Source organism: Anomaloglossus baeobatrachus, chromosome 4 (assembly GCF_048569485.1).
Source record: "Anomaloglossus baeobatrachus isolate aAnoBae1 chromosome 4, aAnoBae1.hap1, whole genome shotgun sequence".
NCBI classification, from domain to species: Eukaryota; Metazoa; Chordata; class Amphibia; order Anura; family Aromobatidae; genus Anomaloglossus; species Anomaloglossus baeobatrachus.
In genome coordinates this window covers 101396590-101413779 of record NC_134356.1, presented here as the reverse complement: position 1 = coordinate 101413779, position 17190 = coordinate 101396590, and the positions used below count along the sequence as shown (strand labels likewise).

At 50.5% G+C, this 17190-nt stretch overlaps 2 long non-coding RNA genes across 10 annotated transcripts; one reads left to right on the top strand and one right to left on the bottom strand.

Annotated features, from left to right (window-relative positions):
• Positions 1 to 9941: 9941 nt before the first annotated feature.
• LOC142301261 (uncharacterized) lies at positions 9942 to 12776 on the bottom strand. 5 transcript variants are annotated; one of them, XR_012752728.1, is made up of 5 exons: positions 12623 to 12776; positions 11939 to 11994; positions 11773 to 11837; positions 10893 to 11672; positions 9942 to 10123 (listed from the first exon to the last, which is right to left on the bottom strand). It is a non-coding gene; the product is annotated as an uncharacterized LOC142301261 (long non-coding RNA). The 5 variants fall into 5 exon arrangements; XR_012752729.1 differs by having other exon boundaries at positions 10893 to 11485; positions 11589 to 11672; positions 11773 to 12776; XR_012752730.1 differs by having other exon boundaries at positions 10893 to 10977; positions 11087 to 11672; positions 11773 to 12775.
• Positions 12777 to 13185: 409 nt separating this feature from the next.
• LOC142301260 (uncharacterized) lies at positions 13186 to 15955 on the top strand. 5 transcript variants are annotated; one of them, XR_012752723.1, is made up of 5 exons: positions 13186 to 13337; positions 13966 to 14021; positions 14123 to 14187; positions 14288 to 15067; positions 15837 to 15955. It is a non-coding gene; the product is annotated as an uncharacterized LOC142301260 (long non-coding RNA). The 5 variants fall into 5 exon arrangements; XR_012752724.1 differs by having other exon boundaries at positions 13186 to 14187; positions 14288 to 14371; positions 14475 to 15067; XR_012752725.1 differs by having other exon boundaries at positions 13186 to 14187; positions 14288 to 14873; positions 14983 to 15067.
• Positions 15956 to 17190: the final 1235 nt, after the last annotated feature.

Below are 17190 nucleotides of genomic sequence, written 5' to 3'. Positions count from 1 at the left end.
GACAGGTTGGTGATCCCTGGGGCCCTTCTCTGCACCCAGCGGACAGGTGATCACTGGGTCTCGACTCTGTGCACCCAGCAGAATCCCTGGGGCTCGTCTGTGCGCCCAGCAGACAGCTGAATCTTTCGACCCACCTGTGCATGTGTGAGCCCAGTAGACAGGTGGTGATCCCTGGTGCCAGTGAGCTCCCAGCAATTAGGTAGGTGGGAGCATGGACAGGTCCCAGGGATCACCTCTCTGCTGGGCACACAGATGGGTCCCATGATTCACCTGTCTGCTGAGCCCACATACAGGCCCCAGTGATCACCTACCTAATTGCTAGGAGCTCACTGGCACCAGGGATCACCACTTGTCTACTGGGCTCACATATGCACAGGTGGGTCCAAGGATTCACCTGTCTGCTGGTCACACAGATGGGCCCCAGGGATCACTTGTCTGCTCAGAACACAGACTGATCCCAGAGATCACCTCTCTGCTGAGCGCACAGGTACCCCAAGGATTACCTACCTAATTGCTGGGAGCTCACTGGTACCAGGGATCACCACCTGTCTACTGGGCTCACACATGCACAGGTGGGTCCAAGGATTCACCTGTCTGCTGGGCGCACAGACGGGCACACAAGTGGTGAGGACCGTTTGCCCAACGAACAGGTGGTGGGGGCCCATGTGCCCAGCAGACAGGTGGTGGGGGCCCTTGTGCCCAGCGGACAGGTGGTGGGGCCTTGTGCCCCCAGTCGACAGGTGGTGTGAGCCCATGTGCCCAGAGGAAAGGTGATCTTGCCTAATGGACAGGTGATAGTAACCCGTGTGCCCCCAGCGGACAGGTGATCTTGCCCAGCGGGCAAGTGGTGGAGGCCCGTGCTACCAACAAACAGGTGGTGGGGGCTTAGGGATCACCCGTTTGCTGTGCGCACAAACGGGCCCCAGAAATCACCTTTCTGCTGAGTGCATAGACGGGCCCCATAGATCACCTGTCTGCTGGGTGCATAGGGGAGACCCTGGGATCACCTGTCTGCTGGGTTCACAGACGGGCCCCAAGGATCACCTGTCCGTTGGGCGCACTAAAGTGCCCCAGGGATTTCCTGTGTGCTGGGAGCATAGACGGGCCCCAGGGATCACATCTCTACTGGGAGCACAGATGGCCCCCAGGGATCACCTGTCTGCTGGGTGCATAGAAGGTCCCCAGGAATCACCTGTCTGCTGGGCGCACAGACGGTCCCCACTGTCTGCTGGACACACAGGAGGGCCCCAGGGGTCATCTGTATACTGGGCGCACAGATGGTTCCCTGCGATCACTTGTCTGCTGGGTGCACAGACAGGCCTCATTGATCACATGTCTTTTGGGCGCACAGACGGGCACCAAGGACAACCTGTCTGCTGGGCGCAGAGGCGGGCCCCAGGGACCACTTGTCTGCTGGGTGCATAAACGGGCCTCAGGGACCATCTGTCTGTTAGGCGCATAGATGGGTCCCAAAGACTACCTGTCTGCTGGGCCCATGTGCCCAGTGAACAGGTGATGGGGACCCGTGTGCGTAACGATCAAGTGGTGGGGGCCCTTGTGGACAGGTGGTGGGTACCAGTGTGCCCAGCAAACACATGATGGTGGTTTGTGTGACCAACAGACAAGTGATCTTGCCTAGCGTACAGGTGATGAGGGCCTGTGTGCCCAGCGAACAGGTGGTGGGGGCTCGTGTGCCCAGCACACAAGTGGTGGGGACCGTTTGCCCAGCATACAGGTGGTGGGGCCCGCGTGCCCTCAGTCGACAGGTGGTGGGAGCCCATGTGCCCAAAGGACAGGTCGTCTTGCCTAATTGACAGGTGATAGGAACCCGTGTGCCCAGCAGACAGGTGGTGGGGGCCCGTGTGCCCCCAGCAGAAAGGTAATCTTGCCTAGCAGAGAAGTGGTGGGGGGCCCGTGTGCCCAACGAACAGGTGGTGGAGGCCCATGTGCCCAGCAGACAAGTGGTGGAGGGCAATGTGCCCAGCGGACTGGTGGTTGTGGTGCCCCAGGGATTTCCTGTGTGCTGGGAGCATAGACGGGCCCCAGGGATCACATCTCTACTGGGAGCACAGATGGCCCCCAGGGATCACCTGTCTGCTGGGTGCATAGAAGGTCCCCAGGAATCACCTGTCTGCTGGGCGCACAGACGGTCCCCACTGTCTGCTGGACACACAGGAGGGCCCCAGGGGTCATCTGTATACTGGGCGCACAGATGGTTCCCTGCGATCACTTGTCTGCTGGGTGCACAGACAGGCCTCATTGATCACATGTCTTTTGGGCGCACAGACGGGCACCAAGGACAACCTGTCTGCTGGGCGCAGAGGCGGGCCCCAGGGACCACTTGTCTGCTGGGTGCATAAACGGGCCTCAGGGACCATCTGTCTGTTAGGCGCATAGATGGGTCCCAAAGACTACCTGTCTGCTGGGCCCATGTGCCCAGTGAACAGGTGATGGGGACCCGTGTGCGTAACGATCAAGTGATGGGGGCCCTTGTGGACAGGTGGTGGGTACCAGTGTGCCCAGCAAACACATGATGGTGGTTTGTGTGACCAACAGACAAGTGATCTTGCCTAGCGTACAGGTGATGAGGGCCTGTGTGCCCAGCGAACAGGTGGTGGGGGCTCGTGTGCCCAGCACACAAGTGGTGGGGACCGTTTGCCCAGCATACAGGTGGTGGGGCCCGCATGCCCTCAGTCGACAGGTGGTGGGAGCCCATGTGCCCAAAGGACAGGTCGTCTTGCCTAATTGACAGGTGATAGGAACCCGTGTGCCCAGCAGACAGGTGGTGGGGGCCCGTGTGCCCCCAGCAGAAAGGTAATCTTGCCTAGCAGAGAAGTGGTGGGGGCCCGTGTGCCCAACGAACAGGTGGTGGAGGCCCATGTGCCAAGCAGACAAGTGGTGGAGGGCAATGTGCCCAGCGGACTGGTGGTTGTGGTCCGTGTGCCCAGTGGAAAGGTGGTGGTGGCCCATGTGCCCAGCGGACAGGTAATATTGTCTAGTGGACAAGAGGTGGCGGCGCGTGTGCCCAGCGGACAAGTGGTGGGGGCCTGTGTGCCCAGAGGACAGGTGGTGGGGCCCTTGTGCCCACAGTCGATAGGTGGTGGGAGCTCATGTGCCCAGCAGACAGGTTATCTTTCCTAATGGACAGGTGATAGGAACCCGTGTGCCCAGAAAACAGGTGGTGGAGGCCTGTGTGCTCCCAGAGGACAGGTGATCTTTCCTAGCGGACACGTGTGGGGGGGGGCCCGTGTGCCCTACGAACAGGTGGTGGGGGCCCGTGTGCCCTACGAACAGGTGGTGGGGGCCCGTGTGCCCAGGGTACCAGTTTGCCCAGTGAACACATAATGGTGGTTTGTGTGACCAACAGACATGTGATCTTGCCTAGCGGACAGATGATGAGGGCCTGTGTGCCCAGCGGACAAGGTGGTGGGGCCCGTGTGCCCCCAGTCGACAGGTGGTGGGAGCCCATGTGCCCAGAGGAAAGGTGATCTTGCCTAATAGACAGGTGATAGTAACCCCGTGTGCCCAGCAGACAGGTGGTGGGGGGCCCATGTGCCCCCAGCGGACAGGTGATCTTGCCCAGTGGACAAGTGGTGGAGGCCCGTGTTCCCAACAAACAGGTGGTGGGGGCCCGTGTGGCCAGCAGACAGGTGGTGGGGGGCCCTTGTGCCCAGGGTACCAGTGTGACCACCGAACACATGATGGTGGCTTGTGTGACCAACAATCAAGTGATCTTGCCTAGCGGACAGGTGATGAGGGCCTGTGTGCCCAGCGAACAGGTGGTGGGGGCTCGTGTGCCCCAAGTGAATAGGTAGTGTGTGCCCCCAGAAAGCAGGTGGTGGGGGCCCGTTTGCCCATAAGACAGGTGATGGTGGCCCGTGTGCCTAGTGGACAGGTGGTGGGGGAACTTGTGCCCAGCGGACAGGTGGTGGGAACACGTGTGCCCTGCGGACAAGTGATCTTCCCTAGCGGACAGGTGGTGGGGGCCCATGTGTCCCCAGTGGACAGGTGGTGGGGGCCCGAATGCCCAGTACACAGGTGGTGAGAGACTTTGTGCCCAGCGGAAAGGTGATCTTGCCTAGCAGTCAGGTAGTAGGGGCCCGTGCCCACAGTGAACATCTGTTAGGGTCCCAAACGCCCAGCGGACAGGTGGTGGGGAGCCGTGTGCCCAGTTCACAGGTGATCATGCCTAGCTCACAGATAGTGAAGGTATGTGCCCCTAGCGGACATGTGATGGGGGGGCCCGTTTGCCCAGATGACAAGTGGTAAGGGCCTGTGTGCACAGCAAACAGGTAATCATCCCTAGTGGACAGGTGATGCGAGCCCGTGTGCCCAGAGGACAAGTAATCTTGCCTAATGGGCAGCTGATAGCAACCTGTGTGCCTAGGAGACAGGTGGTGGGGGGCCCGTGTACCTCTAGTGGACAGGTGATTTTGCCAAGCAGACAGGTGGTGGGGACACGTGAGCCCAGTGGACAGGTGGTGGGGGCCCGTGTGCACACAGGACAGATGGTGAAGGCCCATGTGCCCAGCGGAAAGATAGTGGGGACTCATATGCCCAGCGGACTGTTGATCTTGCCTAGCGGACAGGTGGTGGGTGGACTGTGTACCCAGCAGACAAGTGATCTTGCCTAGCAGACAGGTGGTGGGGGGTCCCTGTGCCCCTTGCAGACAAGTGGAGATGGAGCCCGTGTGCCCAGCGACAGGTGGTGAGGGGGCCCGTGTACCCAGCGGATAGGTGGTGAGGGGCCCGTGTGCCCAGCGGACAGGTGGTGGGGTCCCGGAGGCCTTTGTGCCCAGCGGACAGATGGTGAGTGCCCTTGTGCCCAGCGGACAGATGGTGGGGCCCATGTGCTCATCAGTCAGATAATAGGGGCTCGTATGCCCAGCGAGCAGACAGGTAATCTTGCCTAGCAGACAGGTGGTGGGGGGCCCCTATGCCCTCAGCAAACAGGTGCTGAGGGGGCCCATGTGCTCAGCAGCTCAGCAAACAAGTGGTAAGGGCACCCGTGAGCCCAGCGGACTATTGGTGAGGGGGCCCGTGTGCCCAGCGGACAGGTGGTGAGGGGACCCGTGTGCCCAGCGGATAGGTGGTGGCGGGCCAGTGTGCCCAGCAGTCAGTTGGTGGCGGTCCCGTATGCTCAGCAGACAGGTGGTGGGGGGCCCGTGTGCCCAGCAGCCAGGTGGTGAGGGGGCCCGTGTACCCAGTGGACATTTGGAGGTGGCCCATGTGCCCAGCGGACAGGTGGTGAGTGGATCCGTGTGCCCAGCAGACAGGTGGTGGGGGGGCCCGTGTGTCCAGCAGACAGGTGCTCCCTGTCTTCGTCTGTGCGCCCAGCAGACAGTTGATCCCTGCAGCTCATGTGCAGCCAGTAGACAGACAGGTGGTGATTCCTGGGGCCAGTGAGTTCCCAAGAAATAGGTAGGTGATCCCTGGAGCTTATCTGTGCACCCTGCAGACAGGTGATCCTTGTGGCCCATCTGTGCTCCCGGCAGACAGCTCACGTGATCTTTGGGGCCAGTGGGCGTCAAGCAGACAGGTAGGTGATCCCTGAGTCCGTCTGTGAGCCCAGTAGACAGGTGATCCCTGGGGCCTGTCTGTGCGCCCAGCAGACAGGTTGTCCCTGGGGCCCATCTGTAAGCCCAAGAGATAGGTGGTCCATGGGTGCACAGAGGGGACCCAGTGATCTCCTGTCTGCTGGGCGCAGAGAAGGGCCCCAGGAATCACCTACCTGTTTGTTTGCTTGGCGCCCACTGGCCCCAAAGATGACCACCTGTCTGCTGGGTGCACACCAGCCGTCGGGATCACCATTCTGCTGGGTGCACAGACAGACCCCAGGGATCACCTACCTATTTGCTGTGAGCTCACTGGCCACAGGGATCACAACCTGTCTGCTGGGCGCCCACTGGTCCCAAAGATGACCACCTGTCTGCTGGGTGCACATCAGCCCCGGGGATCACCTGTCTGCTGGGCGCACAGACAGGCCCTCGGGATCACAAAGGTATTGAATGCTGAAAGACATTAGAGACTAATGAAGAAATTAGGCTTAACTGTAATCCACTAGTCCTTATCCTGGAGAGCCCTCAACCTGGCGATAATGGCACCTACTTACTGGGCACATATGTATTTGGTGGGTGTGCTAGTTGTGCCCATCTGTGTGTGTTAAGATTAGCGGATATAAGAGAAATGTCGACAAAAGATAGAAATACACACTCAAACTCCCTAATGTTCCGTATTCAAAAACTTAATAAGATGATGGCCATTGCAAACCCACAATTGAACATATCCTTGCCGTTGAAACAGGGTACACTAAGACCAACTTATGATTGAAGTGGATGAAATATACCGCCAATCAATATAATAAGTCAAATTGTATTGTCTGTGCAGTGGCGAGACCCCGACCTAGGATCTGTTCCTCTAGCTCTCCCCCCAGATGTGGAAAAATGTTTCCTGAGTCTGTTCACTAATAAATCCCTTAGTGAATTATATTGTGAAAACTGGAAAAAGAAGTACCCTATAGTCACAGACACATCTGACCAGGGTCAAGGCATCACCGTATATCCAGGAAAATACACCTGTTATACTAACACTGAGGGGAACAAATTTGTGGGTAATTTCACAAAGGTATATTGCAGTAGATCTATAGTAATGCCACCAGAGAGGACCTGGTCAACTAGACCCAGTCCATTTCATATGTCTTCTGGATATGTGGGGACATGAAGATTAGAACTCATTTAGAAGGTGAATGGATGGGGAATATATATATACAGTTAGGTCCAGAAATATTTGGACAGTGACACAATTTTCGCGAGTTGGGCTCTGCATGCCACCACATTGGATTTGAAATGAAACCTCTACAACAGAATTCAAGTGCAGATTGTAACGTTTAATTTGAAGGTTTGAACAAAAATATCTGATAGAAATTGTAGGAATTGTACACATTTCTTTACAAACACTCCACATTTTAGGAGGTCAAAAGTAATTGGACAAATAAACCAAACCCAAACAAAATATTTTTATTTTCAATATTTTGTTGCGAATCCTTTGGAGGCAATCACTGCCTTAAGTCTGGAACCCATGGACATCACCAAACGCTGGGTTTCCTCCTTCTTAATGCTTTGCCAGGCCTTTACAGCCGCAGCCTTCAGGTCTTGCTTGTTTGTGGGTCTTTCCGTCTTAAGTCTGGATTTGAGCAAGTGAAATGCATGCTCAATTGGGTTAAGATCTGGTGATTGACTTGGCCATTGCAGAATGTTCCACTTTTTTGCACTCATGAACTCCTGGGTAGCTTTGGCTGTATGCTTGGGGTCATTGTCCATCTGTACTATGAAGCGCCGTCCGATCAACTTTGCGGCATTTGGCTGAATCTGGGCTGAAAGTATATCCCGGTACACTTCAGAATTCATCCGGCTACTCTTGTCTGCTGTTATGTCATCAATAAACACAAGTGACCCAGTGCCATTGAAAGCCATGCATGCCCATGCTATCACGTTGCCTCCACCATGTTTTACAGAGGATGTGGTGTGCCTTGGATCATGTGCCGTTCCCTTTCTTCTCCAAACTTTTTTCTTCCCATCATTCTGGTACAGGTTGATCTTTGTCTCATCTGTCCATAGAATACTTTTCCAGAACTGAGCTGGCTTCATGAGGTGTTTTTCAGCAAATTTAACTCTGGCCTGTCTATTTTTGGAATTGATGAATGGTTTGCATCTAGATGTGAACCCTTTGTATTTACTTTCATGGAGTCTTCTCTTTACTGTTGACTTAGAGAAAGATACACCTACTTCACTGAGAGTGTTCTGGACTTCAGTTGATGTTGTGAACGGGTTCTTCTTCACCAAAGAAAGTATGCGGTGATCATCCACCACTGTTGTCATCCGTGGACGCCCAGGCCTTTTTGAGTTCCCAAGCTCACCAGTCAATTCCTTTTTTCTCAGAATGTACCCGACTGTTGATTTTGCTACTCCAAGCATGTCTGCTATCTCTCTGATGGATTTTTTCTTTTTTTCAGCCTCAGGATGTTCTGCTTCACCTCAATTGAGAGTTCCTTAGACCGCATGTTGTCTGGTCACAGCAACAGCTTCCAAATGCAAAACCACACACCTGTAATCAACCCCAGACCTTTTAACTACTTCATTGATTACAGGTTAACGAGGGAGACGCCTTCAGAGTTAATTACAGCCCTTAGAGTCCCTTGTCCAATTACTTTTGGTCCCTTGAAAAAGAGGAGGCTATGCATTACAGAGCTATGATTCCTAAACCCTTTCTCCGATTTGGATGTGAAAACTCTCATATTGCAGCTGGGAGTGTGCACTTTCAGCCCATATTATATATATAATTGTATTTCTGAACATGTTTTTGTAAACAGCTAAAATAACAAAACTTGTGTCACTGTCCAAATATTTCTGGACCTAACTGTATAGCAGCAGAAGGTGAGGAAGCCCTAACCTCAGAAGATCTACGCAGAACAAAAAGAGAGACATCCCGAACCCAAAGGCAGTTTTGACTCCCATGTTTATATCGATGTTATAGGGGTCCCAGGGGGGGTACTAGAAGAATTTAAAGCCAGGGATCAAGTCAAAGCAGGTTTTGAATCATTCATACTACCTCTAGTGACCATAAATAAAAATGTAGACTGGATCAATTACATCTACTATAACCAACAAGGATTTGTCAATTACACTAGAGAAGCCCTTCAAGGTTTGGCAGACCAGCTAGGCCCTACATCAATAATGGCGTTTCAAAACAGGATGGCCCTTGACATGATAGTGGCAGAGAAAGGAGGCGTTTGTAAAATGGTGAAGTCCGCGTGTTGTACCTATATTCCAGATAATACGCGTCCCACCGGGAAGGTTACGGTTGCCATAAAAAAGCTAGCTTCTCTACAGAAAGAATTAAAAAGAAATTCAGGTGTAGAAGATCCCTGGGACCAATACTTTGCTATCCCTTCATCCATGAAGAGATGGCTAGCTCAGATAGCCATAGTGGTCCTTGTTGTCTTAATTGTTGTAACTATTATTGTTTGTTGTGTTTTTTTCTGTGTAAGGAGGAAGATCGAGAAAGGAGTAGAAACGTCAGTTCCCACTTTCCTAGCTCAAGAGGTTAGTTATTCTGTAGATATAGCACAGCTAGGCCTCCTTCAGTCTTTCACAGTCCCCAGCTAGGCAGTCAGAGTAGGGCGAGTACATCAGGCTCCAATCGAAGTCTGTTCCCCTGGGGGCAAAGGCTTAGCATTGCTCGTATAGCGGGCAGCAAAAAGAAAAGAGTTGCAGCCAGGTATTGGAGACTGATGGGTTAGGAGTAGGGTCAGAAGGTTAATAAAGTATTTAGGGGGGACTGTTGAGGAGAGCCTTTCCATTAAATACTTAATTAACCTCTTGACAAGGGATTGTGGGAAATATGTCGATTTGCCTTTCAGTTTTTAGATCATACACATGGATGGCTGCCATTTCCTGTTTTCCACACCTTGCCTGGAACACTGGCCCCAGGGATCACCACCTGTCTACTGGGCGCACACGAGTTCCCAGGAATCACCTGTATACTGGGAGTACAGACAGCCCCAGGACTCACTTATCTTTTTGGTGCACAGATGGGCCCCAGGGACCAACTTGTCTACTGGGTGCACAGACGAGTCCCAGGGACCACCTGTCTCCTGGGTGCTCAGACGGGCCCCAGAGATCACCTTTCTGCTGAGTGCATAGACGGGCCCCATAGATCACCTGTCTGCTGGGTGCACAGGGGAGACCCAGGGATCACCTGTCTGCTGGGTTCACAGATGGGCCCCAAGGATCACCTGTCTGTTGGGCTCACTAAGGTGCCCCAGGGATTTCCTGTGTGCTGGTGTGGCGCCCTGGACTAGCCAGGTAGCCACAGACAAAACACTCACACACCCCCACCCCCAGACAGTTATATTAGTCAGAAGTAAGAGAATATGTCTGGCTCACTGTGTATAAACTAGGTGCCCAGAAAAAATAAGTCAATCAAATGGATAATAATTCTGGCACACTAAAAAACGAGCATGAAGAAATTTTGCTTGATTGTGGAATCAGTTTTATTAGTGCAAAAACAAGATCAATTCATCCGACGTTTCGACCGTTTTGGTCTTTATCAAGGATAGAATTATCTATATCGTAATGGGAGGATATGACGTTTCGACCGTTTTGGTCTTTATCAAGGATAGAATTATCTACCAAAGAAAATCATAAGAAGTACATCATTACATGATATTACAAAAAAAATACAAAAAGATACAAACGAAGGTATGTAAAAAATGAAGAAAATTCTTTCACAATAAGCATCATACATTGACTGATGCCATGAACCAACAAAACATTTTGTATAACACATGATTCCTGGTAGTGTGTGATACAATCATTGCAACATATGTATAACCTGTTGGACTAAAAAGCGCATGAAGTAAGGGTATGTGCGCACGTTGCTTTTTACCTGCTTTTTACCTGCTTTTTTGCTGCTTTTTCTTCTGCGCTGTTTAATGCCAAAATGGATGTGTTCTTCTATTCAAGCATAGTCTATGGGAATTTGGGTTTCTTGTTCACACTATGTTGTTCAAAATGCTGCCTTTTTGTGGCAGAACTTTGGTCAAAAACTCAGCTTTGCAGTGCAAAACCCAAATGGCAAAAACAATTGACATGTTGCTTCTTTGAAAAGCTGAGTTTTTGACCAAAGTTCTGCCACAAAAAGGCAGCATTTTGAACAACATAGTGTGAACAAGAAACCCAAATTCCCATAGACTTTGCTTGAATAGAAGAACACATCCATTTTGGCATTAAACAGCGCAGAAGAAAAAGCAGCAAAAAAGCAGGTAAAAAGCAGGTAAAAAGCAACGTGCGCACATACCCTTAGTGATAAGAGTACAGCAAGCATAAACCCACCTATATCGTAATGGGAGGATATGAATTCAATAGAGACTGGTCATCACCATTAGGTATGAGTGATCAGAAGGTTCCGATCCTATGTCTATAAGGAGAATAAATGATATGTGACACTCCACATGACTAGAACATATCAAAACGCACTCTTTTCCATATTTGACATACAATGAGTAGGTAGACAAGGCCGTATATACCTTTTGTGTTGGCCTGTGGTAACGAACAAAACAAAACTGGAGGCAATCTGTGATTATAGTTGTTTCTACATGGGGATTAAACATGGATAAGCATTACTCAGATGTATAGAATAGTGAGCATTCTAATCAAGGAGGTGGCATGCAGGAACCTGTAGCATATGTGTGGTAGGTATATTACCTGGAATAGTACCAAATGATGGTAGTGGAAAATGAAATTCTCTCACTGAATGGTTCTCAGTTACCTCCAAGGTATGTATATGCTGGAAATAACATGTACAAAAAGGAGATACATACAAGGACATGTAACCTCTATGCGAAATACATTTATACGTGTCTATACCCCAAAGCGTTGGTGAAAGGCAACCGAAAATTAGAGCTGAAGACAGTATGGAGATGTGTCTAAAAAGAGACCAACATAGATGTAAACACCTCATGCATGTACATCAAAATAGCATGTCAGGGGAGACAATGTACAAGCAAGTATTGAAACTAGACATAATACCTGGAACACAGAGTAATGACTGATGGCAGCACATTAAGATTCCCTCACTGACTGGTTCTCAGTTACCTCCAAGACAAGCAAAAACTGAAGGTGGCATATGTAAAAAGAGAATCGTACACAGGTAAGTAACACCAGTATAAGGTACATTCATTCAGGGATGTATTGAGCTAAAAGTACATACTACCTTTAAAGTAACCAAGGCGTGAGCCATAAAGAGCTGTTGTCATAAGCAGGGGGATACCTATGTCCCTGTGAGACCAAAATGAGAAAACCTTTTAGAAACCACTCAATCAGGAATCAAGTGCAATAAAAGGGAGAACCCATTGGTATAATACCAACAGAGAACATACCTGGTGAGATAAACAGGGCAAAGCAGGCAAACTATCAGGCAGTGGGGTGCAGGATTCTGGTGAGAGAAATGAAGGGCATATTCAGTGATGGCCCGACTTGGTTGAGGTGGTGTAAAGGAGGCTGACACATACCTTGTGGTGGTGGTATAGGGTATAGGCCCCTGGTTAAGTGCGACTGGCTGCGTCGCTGGGGCTTATTTATATGAAAAGGGGGGCGAGCGTCCACTACCCCACTTCCTGGTAGTGGAACGCAGTGTGCGTCCGTGGAACGCACGCGGCGCATGCGCAGTGCCGGCATCAGCACCGCGCATGCGCAGTGCCGGCATCAGCACCGCGCACGCGCAGACGGCGAGCGGCAGGACAGGGCGGTGGGCGGAGAGCAAGGGGCGTGTAATTGAGTATGTGTAGGATGGGAGTGAACTGACCCACGGACTGAGTGCCGCCCACACGTCGCGCTTAGTTATTTGCACAACGTGTGAGGGGGCCCAGTACATAAGTCAGTGTGTGGAGCTTACAGACAGTGTCAGGAGTGTTAGATAGGCTGGCCTGTGGATCGCGCGCCGCCCGTGCGTCATGCCTGGCTATTTGCACAACGCACGAGCCGGGCACGGAGCACAGGTCAGGGATAGCAACAAATGAGGAAACAGGTTATGATTATATCAAAGTGCCTGGTGACATTCTTACACAGGTGAGAATGGTGATTCTACTGAGGGAACCCGATGCCAGTGCCAATAGGTGAGGGGTCAGGTGGAGGGTGCCTATAAATAAAAGAGAAAAAGGGGTTAGAGACAAGGTTTATATATATAAATATATATATAGAAGTTATATCATGACCAAGTCCTTATACTGGTGTTTTACAGTCCTTGTTTTACAGTCCTTGTACAATCACCTTAGGAACAACCACAAAGAGAGACCGCCATGATTGAGACATTATAAGAATAGTATCATAAACACATATCATGTTCCCTATTAAGCCCCTTCGGTTCTAGAGTATTCAAGGTAAAAATCCAAAATGACTCCCTCTCCTTAAGGGTGCGTATACGGTTACCACCCTTACGGAGAGGGAGTCATTTTGGATTTTTACCTTGAATACTCTAGAACCGAAGGGGCTTAATAGGGAACATGATATGTGTTTATGATACTATTCTTATAATGTCTCAATCATGGCGGTCTCTCTTTGTGGTTGTTCCTAAGGTGATTGTACAAGGACTGTAAAACAAGGACTGTAAAACACCAGTATAAGGACTTGGTCATGATATAACTTCTATATATATATTTATATATATAAACCTTGTCTCTAACCCCTTTTTCTCTTTTATTTATAGGCACCCTCCACCTGACCCCTCACCTATTGGCACTGGCATCGGGTTCCCTCAGTAGAATCACCATTCTCACCTGTGTAAGAATGTCACCAGGCACTTTGATATAATCATAACCTGTTTCCTCATTTGTTGCTATCCCTGACCTGTGCTCCGTGCCCGGCTCGTGCGTTGTGCAAATAGCCAGGCATGACGCACGGGCGGCGCGCGATCCACAGGCCAGCCTATCTAACACTCCTGACACTGTCTGTAAGCTCCACACACTGACTTATGTACTGGGCCCCCTCACACGTTGTGCAAATAACTAAGCGCGACGTGTGGGCGGCACTCAGTCCGTGGGTCAGTTCACTCCCATCCTACACATACTCAATTACACGCCCCTTGCTCTCCGCCCACCGCCCTGTCCTGCCGCTCGCCGTCTGCGCGTGCGCGGTGCTGATGCCGGCACTGCGCATGCGCGGTGCTGATGCCGGCACTGCGCATGCGCCGCGTGCGTTCCACGGACGCACACTGCGTTCCACTACCAGGAAGTGGGGTAGTGGACGCTCGCCCCCCTTTTCATATAAATAAGCCCCAGCGACGCAGCCAGTCGCACTTAACCAGGGGCCTATACCCTATACCACCACCACAAGGTATGTGTCAGCCTCCTTTACACCACCTCAACCAAGTCGGGCCATCACTGAATATGCCCTTCATTTCTCTCACCAGAATCCTGCACCCCACTGCCTGATAGTTTGCCTGCTTTGCCCTGTTTATCTCACCAGGTATGTTCTCTGTTGGTATTATACCAATGGGTTCTCCCTTTTATTGCACTTGATTCCTGATTGAGTGGTTTCTAAAAGGTTTTCTCATTTTGGTCTCACAGGGACATAGGTATCCCCCTGCTTATGACAACAGCTCTTTATGGCTCACGCCTTGGTTACTTTAAAGGTAGTATGTACTTTTAGCTCAATACATCCCTGAATGAATGTACCTTATACTGGTGTTACTTACCTGTGTACGATTCTCTTTTTACATATGCCACCTTCAGTTTTTGCTTGTCTTGGAGGTAACTGAGAACCAGTCAGTGAGGGAATCTTAATGTGCTGCCATCAGTCATTACTCTGTGTTCCAGGTATTATGTCTAGTTTCAATACTTGCTTGTACATTGTCTCCCCTGACATGCTATTTTGATGTACATGCATGAGGTGTTTACATCTATGTTGGTCTCTTTTTAGACACATCTCCATACTGTCTTCAGCTCTAATTTTCGGTTGCCTTTCACCAACGCTTTGGGGTATAGACACGTATAAATGTATTTCGCATAGAGGTTACATGTCCTTGTATGTATCTCCTTTTTGTACATGTTATTTCCAGCATATACATACCTTGGAGGTAACTGAGAACCATTCAGTGAGAGAATTTCATTTTCCACTACCATCATTTGGTACTATTCCAGGTAATATACCTACCACACATATGCTACAGGTTCCTGCATGCCACCTCCTTGATTAGAATGCTCACTATTCTATACATCTGAGTAATGCTTATCCATGTTTAATCCCCATGTAGAAACAACTATAATCACAGATTGCCTCCAGTTTTGTTTTGTTCGTTACCACAGGCCAACACAAAAGGTATATACGGCCTTGTCTACCTACTCATTGTATGTCAAATATGGAAAAGAGTGCGTTTTGATATGTTCTAGTCATGTGGAGTGTCACATATCATTTATTCTCCTTATAGACATAGGATCGGAACCTTCTGATCACTCATACCTAATGGTGATGACCAGTCTCTATTGAATTCATATCCTCCCATTACGATATAGGTGGGTTTATGCTTGCTGTACTCTTATCACTAAGGGTATGTGCGCACGTTGCTTTTTACCTGCTTTTTACCTGCTTTTTTGCTGCTTTTTCTTCTGCGCTGTTTAATGCCAAAATGGATGTGTTCTTCTATTCAAGCAAAGTCTATGGGAATTTGGGTTTCTTGTTCACACTATGTTGTTCAAAATGCTGCCTTTTTGTGGCAGAACTTTGGTCAAAAACTCAGCTTTTCAAAGAAGCAACATGTCAATTGTTTTTGCCATTTGGGTTTTGCACTGCAAAGCTGAGTTTTTGACCAAAGTTCTGCCACAAAAAGGCAGCATTTTGAACAACATAGTGTGAACAAGAAACCCAAATTCCCATAGACTATGCTTGAATAGAAGAACACATCCATTTTGGCATTAAACAGCGCAGAAGAAAAAGCAGCAAAAAAGCAGGTAAAAAGCAGGTAAAAAGCAACGTGCGCACATACCCTTACTTCATGCGCTTTTTAGTCCAACAGGTTATACATATGTTGCAATGATTGTATCACACACTACCAGGAATCATGTGTTATACAAAATGTTTTGTTGGTTCATGGCATCAGTCAATGTATGATGCTTATTGTGAAAGAATTTTCTTCATTTTTTACATACCTTCGTTTGTATCTTTTTGTATTTTTTTTGTAATATCATGTAATGATGTACTTCTTATGATTTTCTTTGGTAGATAATTCTATCCTTGATAAAGACCAAAACGGTCGAAACGTCATATCCTCCCATTACGATATAGATAATTCTATCCTTGATAAAGACCAAAACGGTCGAAACGTCGGATGAATTGATCTTGTTTTTGCACTAATAAAACTGATTCCACAATCAAGCAAAATTTCTTCATGCTCGTTTTTTAGTGTGCCAGAATTATTATCCATTTGAGTTATATTAGTCAGACACAAAACCCTTGTTGCCTCCACACCAGGTGGGGCGGAGCCAGGCGGTTGGCCCCACCCACCGAGGAGTTCACAGGCCTGAAGGCGAGAAAAGCAGTCAGTTAGAGTTTGGAGGAGTTGAGTTCAGGAGGTGAAGGAGAGAGGTCACGTACTGCAGGTGTCTGGGTTGGAGCCCAGGCACTGAGAGCAAGGTTGGCAGACGGTGGTGGCCGTCTGCAGGAGTTGGTGGAACTCCGCAGAGCCGTAAGGACCGGGGCTGGGCGGTGGCCCACCGGTACCCGACCGGGGAACGGAGTGAAGCTAAGCACACCCAGGCAGGGCCATCGGACCCCGACCAGGCTTGGAGCCGCCGTCAATAGTCAAATCCGAATGTGACAGGAACCCACGGGGTTCCCTAACAACCAACTCCCGATTGAAGGCAACTGCTCACACCGTGAGGATATACAGCCACCGCCAATGGCTAGAAATCCAGGGGCCAGCGCATGCGGGCAAAACGGGCTCCTCCGGTATCTATACACCAGGGAGCGGACTACCGTTGGGAAGCCAATGGAGTCAACACAGTACACAAAGGTGCAGGGAGAGACAGCCACCATCACCTGTCCGGGGAGAGACACAACAGCCGGCTGCGGGACCTGTCCATCCAGCCGTTTGGTTTACCGGAGACTTTGTGCATCTCTTGCTGAGTGAGTACACCCGTGCCATCCGGCACCGCGCCGCGCTAACCCTGCACCTCACCGACCCTGCCTCCCCATCACACCACCGGGCCCCGGGACCACCAACCCCTACCCACGGAGGGGGAAAACAACATCCCAGCTGCTCCCTACCATTGCTCCCGGGATCCCCGTCACCAGCAGCGGTGGTGCCCATCTTCACCACAACCCGTGGGTGGCGTCACGGACTAAATCCCCAACCAAACCAACTCCCTTTTCACTCACGGGCGAGGAGCGCCGCTCGAGTCCCCGGATCCGGCCCACCGCTCGAGCCACCGAGCAGCAGCAGCGCCAGACCCGAGCGTGGCGAGCGCGTCCCCTCCGCCCGCGACACTGGGAGCATAGACGGGCCCCAGGGATCACATCTCTACTGGGAGCACAGATGGCCCCCAGGGATCACCTGTCTGCTGGGTGCATAGAAGGTCCCCAGGAATCACCTGTCTGCTGGGCGCACAGACGGTCCCCACTGTCTGCTGGGCACACAGGA